The sequence below is a fragment of the Chionomys nivalis genome, chromosome 23 (assembly GCF_950005125.1).
Source record: "Chionomys nivalis chromosome 23, mChiNiv1.1, whole genome shotgun sequence".
Classification (NCBI taxonomy): Eukaryota; Metazoa; Chordata; class Mammalia; order Rodentia; family Cricetidae; genus Chionomys; species Chionomys nivalis.
This window is the reverse complement of record NC_080108.1, coordinates 10,162,490-10,178,432: the sequence shown is the minus strand read 5'-3', so window position 1 is coordinate 10,178,432 and position 15,943 is coordinate 10,162,490. Positions and strand designations below refer to the sequence as shown.

At 41.8% G+C, this 15,943-nt stretch overlaps 1 protein-coding gene across 2 annotated transcripts in view; it reads left to right on the top strand.

Annotated features, from left to right (window-relative positions):
• Positions 1-15,943, top strand: part of Tmem135 (transmembrane protein 135) — a 220,711-nt gene that overhangs the window by 184,768 nt on the left and 20,000 nt on the right. The gene's annotated exons all lie outside the window — the stretch shown is intronic.

The window sequence follows — 15,943 nt, the reverse complement described above, 5'->3', positions numbered from 1 at the left end:
GAGAATCCCGAGTCAGACCAAGTTCCCGTCATCCTTGAAGAATTTTGAATTTTTTTTCATTGATTGAGAATAATTTGGATGCTTTGAGAGCCATTTTATCATACACCACATGAATAGAGAGTTTATTCTTCTCCCCTTCCCCAGAAGATCTCCAGAAAATAAATAACATCTTTGATAAAATATTTAAATATTTTTCAAACACATCTAACTGTCAGCTGCCACTCTGATATAGTATTTGAAGAAAATGAGAGGCATAACCAGTCTAGAAATACCACCACGTGACTTCTATAGTGTAACCAGATCGTTTGAGACAAGGAGTGGCACCTGTGGCTTTTCTCATTTCATCCCATCCCTCATGCTTGTTATGAACCAGTGTCTAGAAAATAACAGCGATCATCCTCACACTGTTTCCGTCCCATTGGGCACTTTTCCTCTTCATTTAGGTGCCCTCTAAGGTGTCAGTAAAGTCACTTACCTCTGCATGCATTTAATGAGTCCTCAAATGTCAATTGAAAATACAGGCCTAAGAGATTGGATTGAAAATGTTTCTGTTTTTTTAACAGACTGAATATTTTCATGACTCATAATAATAAAATGGAAATATTTACTTTGAGGATAAGCCAATTTATATATTATTGGACATAACACAGACCACCCAGGCCTGGATCCTACTGTTTATAGTTAGGGATCTTAAACCTCCATATGCTCTTGATGAGTCAGACATATCTGTTCCAAGTAGAAAGTTTTCTGTCTGCAAAGGGCAATAATTTCATCTTCCCCACCCTCCTTCCCTGTGCATGGCCAGTAAAATTCTGTCAAGCAGAGAGCAGATTATTTTATTCCTGCAGGCAAAGGACTTCTTTGCAGCTCAGAGATGATAACATTGCTGCTTCATGTGCTGAAGACAGATGTTTAATATTGTTGGAAACACTGGAGTTATGCTTGCCTTCGAGACAGTTTCTGATACATGTAGTATATGTATATGTGTGTGTGGTTTATTTTTATGAGAATTTGAGATCTAATAAGAAGCTTCGTTTTACTCTGTCCTTGTTCTTACACAATTTTAGATTTATTTTTTATATTTAAAACTTTGATTTGTTGTATTTTTTCAGCATTTTGATTGATATTCCCCCCTCATATCCTAAACTGACTTCCTTATTCAGTTAGCAGTTTATTTGTATTCCCCTTGAATCATTGAGGGGTTTGTGTGTCCCCTTTGTTCTTGCTGAATTTTCTCATGATGACTCTTTTTAATTCTCTGTGTGGGCTTCTGTCCAACTCGCTGCCGTTGGAATCGGTATTTTCCATAGAGGTGACACTGTTTCCACTTTCTCGTGTTTCTTGCATTTCCGCACTGGAACTGGTACACGTGGGCTTAGCTCATTGTGGGAAGGCTTTTGTTTTTAATGATAGATCCATTCTTGAGTTGAGTGTCATGTGGGATTAGACTGTAGAGGGGTGAGTTGTCCTCTCCCTATGGACTGACTGGGGGTTAGGGTATTAGTTAAAGTTCACAGTGCTGCAGGCAGTGTGGAGCATCAGCTGCAGAAGAACTGCTGCTGGACAGGCCCGGTGTGCAAAGATAACAGTCGACTTCTGAGTCACCCATAATCCAGTAACTGTTGGGTGAGGGGACAGTGCTGACACGGGCAATGGCTAGCGAGATCACTATCAACCGAGGAAAGAATGAAGAGCAAAGTAGATGGGTGGGTAGAGTTGGGGTGTTGTTAGAATTAACAGAGCTTTTCATGCTTAAAGCTATGGAGAATTAGAGTTAAGAAGAGGGCAGAATGGGGAATAAAGCGGATATGTGGTAGGAATTAGAAGGTATATGGATTGTGTGTGGAGTAATAGATTATTTAATAAGATGGGTCTCAAAACATAGAGTAGTCATAAACCCTAATAAAATAATATATAAATGAAGCAGAATTATTAAGAGAATTTATGCTACAGTGAAATTTTTGACTTAAAGCGAAATAAATGTAAGATAGAGTTTTAGATATTACACCACCAGTCAGTATCCTCGCTCTGGTTCATTCAGCAAACTGAGATGGAAGGGAAGAGTGGCTTCTGGGCTCCCGTTCAAACCTGTTAAACCAGATATGCTGGTGTGCACTAGCCCCTGAATTCAAACCCATTCAGCTGCCAGCAGGTGTCTGCTCTTCCTTGGGTTTCCTGTCTTCACCATGGATGGTGCTTCGAGGGAAATGCCCATTTATTATTGTCCCACATGTCGTGGGGTGGGGGTAGCCAGCCTACTACCAGTTGTGGTTTTGGTCTGAGGTTCGTATGAGGTCGTGTCTGTGCTATTGTGTACCATTTCAGCAGACAATGTTTATTTTGCCAGGGTTCTGGATCTCTCTGTGTTCACTTTCGTATTGTCTATATAGTTACAAATCAGGCTCTTTCACCTGTGGTGAGTTCAGCTGCTGCTTCTTTGTTACTGCATACCTTCCACCCCACCCGTTTTCTTGCTAGACAGTTACAGTTACACCTTCTTGGCTATTGCTTCCAAGGTTCTCACAGAGAATCTCAGCTTTGGTTTCTGGATCATACTTCAGCCTCCCTCCTCACACCCCAAGTACCTTGTCTTTCTACCCACATCTATTCAGCCCTTGGTTGCATTTCCCCAGTCTGGCCTATTGTTTGGAACTGGTGCTAGGGTGGGAAGTTTCTCTCTGGTGGTTCCAGCTGTTCCCAGCACCTCTGTGTCAGGCAGCTAGGAGTCAGTATGGGGTGGTGGTGGTGGTGGGTTTTTTTGGGGGGCAGATCTCTCCCCCCCCCCGTGCGCGCGGTGCATGGTGAATGTCCCTGCGTGTGTTTCCTGTCATCTCTTGGAGTAGACATTGCTTATTGAGCTGACTTCTCTTCTTTTCCTTCTTGGACCAAGGGAGCTTCTGTTCTCCATTTTACCCATAGTCCTTTCATCTGGTTTTGTTCAAAGATCTTTTTGTAATTCTTGATAACAATTGACTTCAGGAATACTGCACTTTCTTCTGTTTGTTTTTGTTACAATTTTAGGTCCCCCCTTCATCCATTTATATTTTTCTTTTAGCCACTCATTATCCTTTTTAATGTTGTGGTTGTAAAATAATAGAACAAACCTCTTATCTAGATGTTCTGACTTAGGATGGAATCGTGCTTTGAGAAGCCCATTGTTAAAGTGTGTGAGTAAGAGCCACACTCAATCCATCTGACCCACCCAGTGATATAGCTTCAGCACAGTGCACTCAGAGCAGGGCTTCTTTGCCCTTGTGACACTGAGGTTCCCTGGGAACTCGGGATCCCTGAGCACCAGAGGAGAATAGCATGCTTCTCAGCGGTCAAGGGACTGATGCCCAAGGGAGTGACTCCGAGGTTCCCAGGGAAATCAGGATCCTTGAGCATCAGAGTAGCATGCTTCTCAGCAGTCAAGGGATTAAAGCCAAGGTTCCCTGGGAACTCGGGATTCCTGGGCATCAGAGGAGAGTAGCATGCTTCTCAGTGGTCAAGGGAAAGGTGAGAAGTTGAAATTTGCTTTGTGGTTCATTGTCAGTGCTACAGCACAGCATTGTTAAGGAGTGTTTCACTGTGCAAAAGTCATCGCCTGGAATGTAACTCATTTTTAAAACCTGAAATTGTTGATTTAGTAAAAAGAACTTATAAATACCAAGAGAGAATAAGAAAATGCTATAAATTTCAGGAAGCACCATCCAAGGGAAAAGAAAAAAGTAGCTTAACATATATTGAAACAATGCCTGCCATATTCTAGGCTGTGGTCTTGATAGGTGATTTATATACAATCTCATTGTATTTTATGCTTGAAGTCATCTGCTAGGGGAATCTTCCCACTCTGCTTTTTGAGGATTGAGTGACAGACTTCAACCAGTGCATTAGAGACCAGGCTGTACAGCACAGCAAGACCCCTTCTCCAACAACTTCAAAACTGAAATTAGAGGGGCTGGAGAGATAACTCAGCGGTAAAGACACTGGCTGCTCTTCCAGAGGTCCTGAGTTCAAGTCCTAGCACGCACATGGTGGCTCACTACTGTTTATAATGTAGTCCTATAGGATCCATGCCCTATTCTACATGTAGACTCATATCCATAAAATAAGTAAATCTTAATAATAACAAAACCAGGGGCCTGGAGAGATGATGGGTCAATGGTGACAATCACTTGCACTCCGGCTCGGTGTCTCATGACCACCTGCAACTCGAGCTCATGGGGATCCAGTCCCTTCATCTGGCATCTGAGGGCTCATGCATATATGTGCAGAGATAGCCAGAGACATGTTTATTTGTACATAAAGTTAAAGATCTCAGAGGAAACAAAGATTATCAATAATTCTCTCTTGGTCTGCTTGGCTCCTTCTTACTCTTTACTGTTTATCTGACCTTGCTGCCATTGTTTGACAAACTGTGTACTTTGGACATTTGAGTTTTGTATTAATTGTGTAAAGAGAGATGGTTTGAATGGAGTAAATTAAATAAGCACTTTAAATATGGATATAAGATATGAGTCTCCAGAATGTGTGTTTTGCTGTCTGGGGAAGGTGGTTTTCAGACCAGTCTTTAAGTGGGGTGAGGAGGAGATTGAGAAAGGCTTTGCTTCCTGAGCTAGAAATGTCAGCAGGACGTCCAGCTCTGAAAGCTGCTGAGCACTAAAAATGAACCCTTCCCAATTCTGGGTTTATTTCCCACATTCCCTTCGGGCCAACACAGGCTGCTCTGCCAGCAGCTTCATTATAAATTTGTGAGTTATGCCACAGCTGTCAGGAATAAAGCCAGACTTATTTGTCATATCCTCCCAAATGTGGTGTAGAGCAGTTTCTGCCTGCTTTTCCCTCAAGGCTCTCCTCCCTGGTGACAGGGTTCAGCTTCTTCAGGTCCCAAAGGGGCTCCCTTCCCACACTGTGCTAAGCCATTCCCACCATAACACTGTCCTTCCTTCCTTCCTTCCTTCCTTCCTTCCTTCCTTCCTTCCTTCCTTCCTTCCTTCCTTCCTTCCTTCCTTCCTTCCTTCCCTCCTTCCCTCCCTCCCTCCCTCCCTCCCTCCCTCCCTCCCTCCCTCCCTCCCTCCCTCCCTCCTTCCTTCTTCTTTTCCCCTTGTGCTTAGAGGCATTGTACTAAAACTCCCGCACTGCCCCAAGTGTCCGGTTCTTGAGCTCAGGTGCTGTTATTTTTCACTTCCATGCCCACGAGGTGGAGGAGGTGGAGAAACAAGGTAGAGGAGGAGGAAGAAATGCCTGCAAGAAGACAGCTGCTTCCACAAAACTTTATCCAGACACCCATCCTGTCATCCCCCAGCTACCCTCCAAACACGGTGCTGTAACTAGCCCCTTGTCACACTCCCCCCCCCCCCCCACACACATCCCAGTCTCATGTGCAGCGTCCATGCCTTTCCCAGGAGAACTTCCCAGAAGGAGCCAGCGCTTCAGGAAGCTGCTCCACTTCTCCCTTGCTGAATCCTTTCCAGAGTTGTTTTCTCATTGTCCTCATGGCTTATTCTCTCCCCGGGCCCCTTGTCAGTCATGCATCTTCATTAAGGGTTACTAATCCTCTACTCAGTGACTGCTCCTGGGTGTATAACTGCTTACGTGTTTAGCTCTTCTTTTTTGTTGTCAGCACCCCATACTTAAGCTAGAGCCTCCCACCGTCCCCGAAGCTTTCCTGTGCTCGTTCATTGCCATTTTCCACCCCTGCTTCTCGTTCGCTAGAGAGCTGGTTTCCCTTTCCCAGAGTCCATATGAATGGCAGGCATCAGATACAGTGTCTCTTTAACTGAGTGGCCCTTATTTTAATTGTTGTTTTTAAAGATGCTTACTTTTACAAAGTTACTTGCCCTGTTTACATTGCTGAATACTATTCTCTCACGTGACTCTGCCATGGTTTATGACTTCATGTGCTTACAAGCATGAACTTGTTTTCAGTCTGAGTCCCAGTTTCACTTAACAATTTATATTACATGTACCTGCTTGCAGTTTGTAAATCACTGTGTGCCAGTCTGATTATATATGTATTTCTGAAAGAGGCCTATAATTACAAAGCATGGTGAAGCCAATATGTTATTGATTTCAGGAAGATACTGTCTGTTGCAGCACAAGCTTTAAGGCAGGGAGCTTGCGTTGAGTCAGGAGCGTTCACTGTTTTTGCCTTCTGTGTAAGGCGGCAGTTGCAGTGCTGTCTTCGCCTGTAGCTGCGGGGCTGTAACAATAGTGCGGTGATAGTAGCATTTGAGCCGTATGGAATAGACGGCTGTGTACATTCTCAGCCGGAGAATCTGGTACAGCCTGCTCATGAATCTGCTGCCTCTGGTCTGACTCTAACTCAGGGCTTGATAATTACTTGTTCAACAAATGAGTAACTGTTTAGACAAATCACCTTTGCTTCATTATTCTTTAGGTGTAGTGTTGATTACAAATGCTGGGCGGGAAAGCAGCTTCTCCCTCTGTCACGACACTTTTCATTGCCCTTCCTTCTTCCCACTCAAGAATTGATGTTGCTAGCAGCCACATACACATAGTGAAGTCTGGACCTATATTGTATTGGTTGAAATGAGGGTTTTCTCTGTGTGGGGGTAGGAGGCAGCCTACCTGAATGCCTGATTAGATCGTGTTTACTGTGCTAAAGCACTGGAGCTTTTTGACTTATTACAAATAATTTTAGTTACTTATGTTTTGATATTTTATCTCTATATGTTCCTTTGGCTGTAGTTTTGAATTATTTTTAGCTTTATTTGAGCTTTTTATGTAACATCTTTTGATAAACATTAAATTCTATGAAGATGAGTGGGTGGCTTCATCTTTTAACTTAAAAACAAAATAAAGGAATAATAGATATTTTAGGTGTTTTAATATCTGTTGATTTCAGATTTATATTTTAACATTGTTGCTTTCAGAATTTAGTTGGTAGGTTGCTATTTCAACAGCTATTACTAAATGAGATTATATTAAAAAAATAATTGGGTCATTTGAGTAGGGAGATCAATGGACCCTTCTCTTAGAGGTGAAATTCACTCCTGTTTTTGCAGTCTGTGCCAGTTCCTCTCCCACATTTCCTCATCCCCAGGTTGTACATCCTAACCCCCCACTGTTCCTGATACCCAGTTACCCCTTTTCCAAATCACATGTATCCCTTCATCTTCTGTTTCCACTTCTGCCTTTATGCTGTGCCTTGACCTTCTTGATACTAAAGCCAAGGTTGGGGGGTCCTCCATTGTGCTTTACTAGTGCCATGCTCTGCATACTAAAGTACTTTCTGTAACCCGGTATCATTTTCCGGGTGACGACTTCTCTGGATTGTGACACCGGCAGAGAGCGTGAGGACTTGCGTGGTAGGCAGTGTTGAGGGTTGCGTGAGTGAAGAAATGATACCCTGACTCCAGCAATGTCCCAGCATGCGAGTGCCACCCTCGCATCCCTTCGCTGGATTGCAGCTCCTGGTACAGTAGTGAACATGCCTGCCAGCAGGGGTCTTGCCTCTTACCCTTGACTGTTTCAGATTACAATGGCAGTTTATTTCACTTGGGGTTTTAAAAACACCTCTGCCCAGGAAGAGACTGGTGCCCCCTGTTTCGGATGCACGTGTTCATGTCCAGGTGTGAGCAGGAACCAGCTCGTCAGTATGGAGACAGGCCAGGAACTTTGTATGATGCTTGAGTCCTAGGCGCTACTGAATTCAAAACTTAATGGTTTCAAAAACTGAAAATCAAGATAGACAAACCTCAGAGCCTGCTGGAAAAATGAATCGAAGAAACTTGCTGCTCAATTAGGAATATAATTGCTATACAGTGAATAGATTTCTTAATCTCTACATAGATTTAATTTTTTCAGCATATTTTTACTATGCATTCTATCTGCTAGTAGAGTGTAATCAGAATGTTCTGAAATGTCTGAACGATTGAAAAATCTGTAAAGAAGGCAGCTTAGACTATATGTAGTGTGCGCATACACTAGAAAGTAATTCCTAACTAATGTGCCATACAAAAGCCTATAATCACCCTGCTTAACGTTAGTGTGAGAAACACTGACTAATGGTGTCATGTTATATAGAAAATGGAATTTTGTTTTGAATTTCCTTAAAGATTCCAAATAAACATAATTGATTCTCTGCAGTTCCGTGTTTGGCCTTAATGGTAGACAGGTGCTATTGTTCACAACCCTTTGTGGGGCCTGCGTGGGAGAGCCAGCACTTTCTTTCCTGATGCCGTTGTCCCTGGAGTTGTGATGTGCTTTGGCTGAAGAATCTAAGTGGAAGGGACTTACGTTTAATTAGGGGCAGGAGCCTGGTTTTCTTCATTCTTTCTTCCTCCTCTGACAATTCACACTCATTCCAAATGGACATCTCTCTGTCACACTCTGATACAAAATGAAGATGGCCTCTAGTCTGCCATAGCTAGCCCTTCCCACATATGCAGCATAAGCAAAGAATAAACTTTTGTTGGTACAAGTCCTTGAGATTTTGTTTCTGTTCTTCCTTAGCCCAGCCCTCTTGTTCCCAAGCTGTAGCATGCATCTGCATGAGACCCATGTGGAGAGTTTCTCATAACACAAGCTTCCATACATCCTTCAGCCTCCCTGGCAGAGTTCCCGAGTTCTGTGCTCTTGGTAGGTCAGTAGCAGTGACCGAGGCTTTCTGTTTCTGGTGTGGAAAGAGGCTGTCGTAGAGGGGAGGCAGGTACAGACAGGGAGCATGGAGTCCTGATCAAGACATGCTTTCAGGCAAATCTTGGCTTGAAAGTGAGGAGCTCGGCACCTGTCCCTTTAAATCTCTCCATGCCCTTTGTTGCTTGTGAAGTTTGCCTAGTGCCAGTTGAATGACAGCCGATGTCGTGCTTGGGTCTGTGGTTTCCTTTGGGTACTCTCAGATCCTTTACTTGTCCCTGGTCTTTCTTCTTCACAACTGGAACTCAAGCCAGGGAGCTAACCAGTTGGGATGGACTTCCTGTTCTCTGGTGTGAGGTGCAACCAAACTGTTTGGGGGCATTTCCCTTCTCTGGCCTTGGTGTCTTCATCTGTAAAATGTAATGTACTTTAATTCTGGTTTTTGTTTTACATTGCTGAAACCGTTCTCTTGTCCAGTAAGACTTCAATGTGGCCTGACTTTCCCAGTTTCTATTGTGCATGTGGAAAATTATTCACAGGAAGTCAATTGGAGCATTTTATGTGGATATTTTGTCATTTAGGGTGATTGTAATCCGTAGGTTCATCAGGAAACAGCAACTTCCCAAAGCTGCTGAAATGCCAAAAGATGCATATTTCATTTATTTTTTATTTATCTTAGATTTGAACTTTAGGGTTAAATAAACATACATTTCTGAAAAACGAGAGACTAACGTTAATATTTTAAATAGCAGTTCATTTTATTCAATATGAAAACCCAATCGCTATATTAATGACATAGATACAATGTACATTTGAAATAAGTTAATATGTTTTAAGAATTTCTATTTAATTAAAAACATTTTATCTTTTTTATCACTTGTGGAAGAAGAAAAATGCAGAGTATTTGTTATTCCTGAGGTCATTTAAAACCTGATTTCCTAGCACAGCTTCATTTACTGTGAATGGTTTTGTTTCTAGCCAGTGCTGTGAATTTGAGTCACTTGCTACATTTTGCGAGGACTCACATGGAAGCCATTTCTGTCCTACTCGGCGCTACCTTTGGTGTGCCAAGTGCTAGCGGGTATGACCGGTGCACTTCATGCAGGGTCTGTCTAGCCCCCTGGAAGCTGCAGCCAGCTCCTTATCCTCCTCAGACTTCCCCACTGCTGCCATCACAGCCCGTTACAAGATGGAAATGTATCTTTAGTGACATTTCTGTTCGGGTGGTTTTTGGCTCCTAAGCCACCGACTGAAGCTGGAAGGAAGCACTGCGTTCCTTTGGTGTGGATTTTAAGCAAAAGTCATTCAAGCTCATCCAAACGTAAGGAGAAATCTGATTCGGTTGGAGTTGTCCCTGTGCGTGTAAGCCCAACTGTTTCTAATTTGTGTGTGGGACACACCAGAAGGCAGTGCGCAGTAATCATTGGGGACTCAGTCATTTGGTTCCCTGCATGCTGCCTGCCTCAGCAGCATTCTCTGAGTTCTGGGGGACCAGCCCAGTCCCCAGGGCTCCAGGGCATGGAGTGAGTGTACAGTACAGTATCTATCAGAGTCAAATGCAGTATTGCTGGTTCACTTGACGTGCACGGAGGCGATTTATTGAGAATATTTGAGTTAGGTTTGCTCATGATGAAACAAAACAATCTTTCTCGATTTAATTGTTGCTCTCCCAGCCCTGGATTGCTGTGTGTGAGGAACTTACAATAAGAGCTCGTTACTTATTCTGTTTTTTTTTTTTTTTTTTTTTTTTTTTTAATGGTAAGTGGTGTATGTACGCTGAAAGGAAGCTCTGTTTAGTTGTTTGAACAGTAGTAGGTGTGAGAGGAAGATCCTGCTGTGGATATTTAGGCGGGGTAATGTTTTAACCTCATACATCACAGCTTCTGAATAGTAACTTGAAGCAATCAGTTTAATATATTAGCTATACATATATGATTAAGAAATTTTAAAACATAAAATGAAATTTGTTCTATGCTAATTTTCTTGTTATTTTCATGGTAGGCAAATGAGATAAAATACACAATTATTGGTAAAATTTCATATATTGAATTATAATTTAGTACTAAGATATATTCTGCCTTTGAAAATGAGTTGGGAAAAGGCACTACAAACCCTTTTATTATGCGAGATTAAAAAATTAATTCATATTAAAAGCAAACTACATGCAATTGCATTTATAAACTTATTTACTTTATATATTTGAGTGTTTTGCCTGCGTGTATGTGTGTGTTCCACATGTACCTAATGCCCATGGAGGTCAACAAAGGGTGTTGAATCCCTGAAACTGGGCTTACGGATGGTTGTGAGCCACTGTATCCATGCCAGGAACTGAACCCAGGTTCTCTGCAACAGCAGCAAGTGCTCTGAACCACTGAGCCAGCTCTCCACCTCCACAAGTTCTCTTTGGTGTGAAAACAATTATATGCCCTAAATTTGAGGCATATAAGTAGATAATTATTCTTTCTTAACTTTGAAATTTTTCTGTTGGATTTATTCCAATTAATTTGTGATTTTATTATCAACAATACGGCAATTAAAAAAATTCAAAACCTCAGTCGTACATGACTGTATTTTATCATTGGTCATTTATTCCCATAACACTAGTTGAAATCTTAACATCTGAATTCTGAGCAGTTCCTTTCAAAAACAATTACGTTTGTGGGCTGGAGAGATGGCTCAGTGGGCAAAGACTCCAGTCATCAAGACTGAAGACCTGAGTGTAGTTCCCAGGGCCCACCTGGTATAAGGAGAGTCCTATTCCTGAGGGCTGTCCTTTGATTTCTACATATGCACTGTGGCATTTACACACACACACACACACACACACACACACACACACACACACACACACACACACAATAAATGCTTTCATAAAATGAAGTAGCTTTTTTTTATACCAGTAGTCATTAATACTATCAAAATAAAATATTTTAAAATTAGCATTGTGCACAAGCATCTGAAATCTAATTTGTCTTTCCTTTTTGATCTTTATTTGTGCCTTCATGTAAGTTTCTGTGAGGCAGTCAGATAATTTAAAGAACTGATATAAAATACTAGAGAAATCTAAGGTTTGGAGTGATGGTTTGAGTACTTAAGGCATTATATAAAACTGCCTGCGTTCCCCAGGCTCTCAGCAAGGACCCCTTGTGTAGCAGATGCTCAATTACCGATTATTGAGTAGATTAAGGGGGCGTGTCTACTACTAGCCCACAGTTCGGTTTCATGGATGCTAGTCTGTGAGTCTCAACCAGAAGACAGCACAGAATATAGCCATAAATGTCCCTTTCTTATAGTGTGTGTATGTGTGTCTCTGTGTGTGTGTGTTAGCCTTACAGTTCTCTCAAGGTTAGTTAACAAATCATGACTAGTGTCTATAACTACAAATATCAAGATTTTATGCCATGCATTGTTCTGAAGAAATATAAGTGAAACTTAGGAAATATTTTATATTGATTGCATTCACCCAGTGGTTGAAAACTGAGCAGACAATGCTTTTTGTTGCTGTTGGCATTGTTTTTAGCTTCCGGGAGAACACAGAGTGGCTTGGAAAGGCAGCTCACAGCAGCCAGTTTCCCTCGTGCTGGATGGGCAAAGGAGTAGTGCACTAAATGCTTTATAATTTTGTGAAGTTACAGAACTATAGAAAGAAACATCAAAACTCAAATATCATGATATTTACTTAACAAAGCATAATGTAAGCTTTTGCTAGTGACATTTTGAATTCCCTGTAAAAACTATGTTTAAGAGGAAAGCGCTACAAAAAGGTGGCTTCCTAGGTATAAGGTCTTCCAGGGCGGTTCTCTAGTGACACCTGCTGGTATTGTAATGACAATCACAAAATCTCAGAAGTTTTTTTCACCGGGGTTAAGTAAGCTTGGGAGAGAAAAAGCATTCTGTGCAGAATTGTTTTTTTACTGTTATTTGTGCATATAACTCAAAATTTTGACATTTGATCAAGAATTTTATTTTAGTAACATAAGTATTAGGCCTCACTGTGCATCTGGGATGTAATGTGCAATTCCAACCCTCACCTTTGGTAATAGCAGTATATCGACAGAGGCTTTTGTGCAGAGATGGAAACCCCTTTCTCCTTTGAGTTTACTCTCTTTTTCTTATTATACCTTATATTAGCACAGAGCCTTGCACAAATAGAACATCTGTTGAATTATAATTAGTTTGTATCTTCTGCACAGACTAAATAGGAGTGTAGGCATGCATGAGCATTATCTTTGTGGACACTTGAAAATAGAATGAGACTAGAAGGTGATATTATTAGAAGAAATGGGTGTGAGTTTTGGTGCTAGAGTGTATGGGTAAATCATGTATACACACACATAACATTTCTTCATGTGTCCTGCTTCCTTCTTTATGACTGTGTCTGGACTCCTGAATTTACATACTACACAAAAATGAATCAGTCCTCTTCCATGATCCCCAGCCTTGCAGAGCCAGCTGCCTGCATCCTTCACACTCGGTTCATTCAGCAGAGGCTCATCTCACACTTCAAATATCCAAGACAAATTTCATTTTCTCCCTGAGTCCTGTACCGTTCCTCACATCAGTAAATGGCCATTGTGTTCTGTTTTCTCCAAAGGTCTGTTACTGACAAACTGGTGAATTCTCTCTCTCGTTTACCCCACATTCAAACTACCAAGAAATTTTGGCAGCTCATGATTGACATACATTCACATTTTTCTTCTTTTTCCTTGTGACCGTGGCTTCTAACTCTGCCCTCCTATTGTCTGTTTTCCACCCAGCAGCCAAAATAATTCTCATGTGACCTAAGACCTCTTGCACTGCCGAGATCCTTCCAAAGGCCTCCCCATACCCAGAGGTGCCTCGTAGCATGGTAGAAAACGCCCTCCATTTTGTCTCCATGACCACATTTCCTACCATGACGTCACTCCCCTATTCTGCTCCAATTCTAGGAACCACAGTAGCCTGTCCTCACTGCTTTGTGGTCTCAACCTTGCTTTGCTTTTGTTACTTCAAATTGAAGCGCCCTCTCTCAGTTCCTTAAAAGTTTTCCACCTGACTATCATTCCTTGCCTTTTCTTTTTTCCTTTTTCCTTTTTCTTTTCTTTTTTTTTCTTTTTCAAGATAGGGTTTCTCTGTGTAGCTTTAGTGCCTATCCTGGAACTCGCTCTTGTAGAAAAGGCTTCCCTCGAAGTCACCGAGATCGGCCTTCCTCTGCCTCCTGAGTGCTGGGAGTAAAGGTGTGCGCCACCACCGCCTGACTTATCCCTTGCCTTCTTAAAGAGACTCTACTTGACAGAAAAAAGTCTGGCCTTCACCAGATCTTCCCTCCACAGCTGTGCTGTTTTTTTTTTTTTTTTTTTATTCTTCTTTCTCTTTATTGAATCTTTGGGGGTTTCATGAACTTCAATTCTGTTCACCTCCCGGTCCCCTCATATCCCTCTCCCATCCCTGTTGTTCCCCCATGAAAGAAAACAAAGTAAGCAAGCACAAAAATGCAGGAACAATATTAAATACAATAAACCAAAGCAGATAAAAAACCACACCAAAACAGACCAGAAACAGAAAAATCTCTTCTTCTCCTTCTCTCCTGACTCTCCATAGCCTCCTCATCCATCCTGATGACATTGGAGGCTTTGGTGTGTCATGGAGTATACTCCTTTGTATCAGCCTAACTGGCAACTGTTCATTCGTCATTCATTGGTCTAGTCAAGGCCTCTGGTGTTTGGTACCCCATCTTCACTGGATCCTCACCAGAGCTCTTCTGGGAGCTTTGTCTTGGGGATCTTGTTGGTGCGATCCACAGTACCAGTCCGTCCATCTGTTTCAGCACGACCTAGATGGGGTAGACACTAGGGCAGGTCAACCCAAGGCCCAGTTGTAGGCCTGGGTGTTAGCCAGGCAAGTCAGACCTAGCCACTGGGGCCACTTGCCTCTGGTGTGGTGGCAGAGTCAGCTCCCCTAGGTGCATGCCCTCAGGGTAGGTTCATCCTCGCCCGTGGTGAGGCTGGGGCCCTCTCTCCGGACTCCTTGCTGGGGTATGCCACTGCAGTTATCTGTGCTGTAGATTTTTGTTAGTGTCTCCTCCAGTGAGGGTGTCAGGGGAGAATGTGATGTTCTGTGTCCGTGGCTCCATAATGGAACCTAAGCCAGTTCCTATGCATAGTAGATGCCCAGTATATGTTGAGCAAACCCTGAAGTGGAGACTTGATTTGACTGCACTGTAATCACCCAGGCCATAGCAAAGTGAGGACCTGCTAATGGGGTTGGCTCTGTTGAAATCTTTAGATCATGCTTTCCTCATTTAACATAGATTTCAGTAATGTTTCAGAGTTAGGCTAATACCTATACAATACACACAATGTCAAAATATGGGACCACATTTTAAACATTCTTCTTACAGGAATAGTTACTTTATTGTTCCTTTGACCCTCAATCACCTTAACAAACCTTGTACACATGAAAGGAAGAAAGAATAGCCCCTTTGAATACATGTTAGGACTTTATCAGTGTGAAGGGCTCCCCACAGGGCCCTACTGGAGAACCCGACTACATCATCATGAAGTTGCAGATTCATTTGTACACTCTCCTTTTATGCTTGAAAACCACTTTGTGATGTTTGCTCTGCAGTTAAATGTATTGTGTAGGGTCACAAATATGCCTTGCTGACCAGACCGACTGTCAGAATCTTTCAACTATCCAACACTGCACAGACAAATGACTGTCTTTCAACAGTGACAGCTCAAAGCCAAAATTGGTTCCCAGATGTACACAATCTTTTAATTGATCTGTGGCTTTCTTTTCCCTAGTCCGTCAGTCCCATGCCTGCTCCTTCACCACTGCAACAATGTAGGTTACGGGTTTTCAATTACTGTGAACACTTTCTCCTGATGGATGAAGATAAGGTTAAGAAGTTTAATAATGTAATTTGCACAAAAACAGTTTTAGTTTAATTTATAAATTATTCTGCCTTCATGGCCATTCTGTATATACACTTACAGTTACATTTCCCACTGAAATGTATGGTAACATGACCTCTGAAATAAATACTTCAATGTTTTATAACATCTTCATGTAGCCTAAATATTTTCTAAGCTTCTAGGTCACATCCACTAAAATGCATTTTTGTAAATTTTAAGATAGTCTATTATTTTGTGTATTTCCTTTATGACTTATCATACAAGTAATGAATAGAATCAGTTGCCCACTTATATTTGAAGATATACTTTTTAAATTTAGGCTCTCATGAGACCATCATTGTATCACTAATCTTTATAGATTCTTAAGAGATTTTGAAAATAAATATCCTTAATTTTATGACTGAATATAAATATCCACAAAGGTTCTTTGTGGATATAATCATTTTTGCATGAGTGGCTTTTGA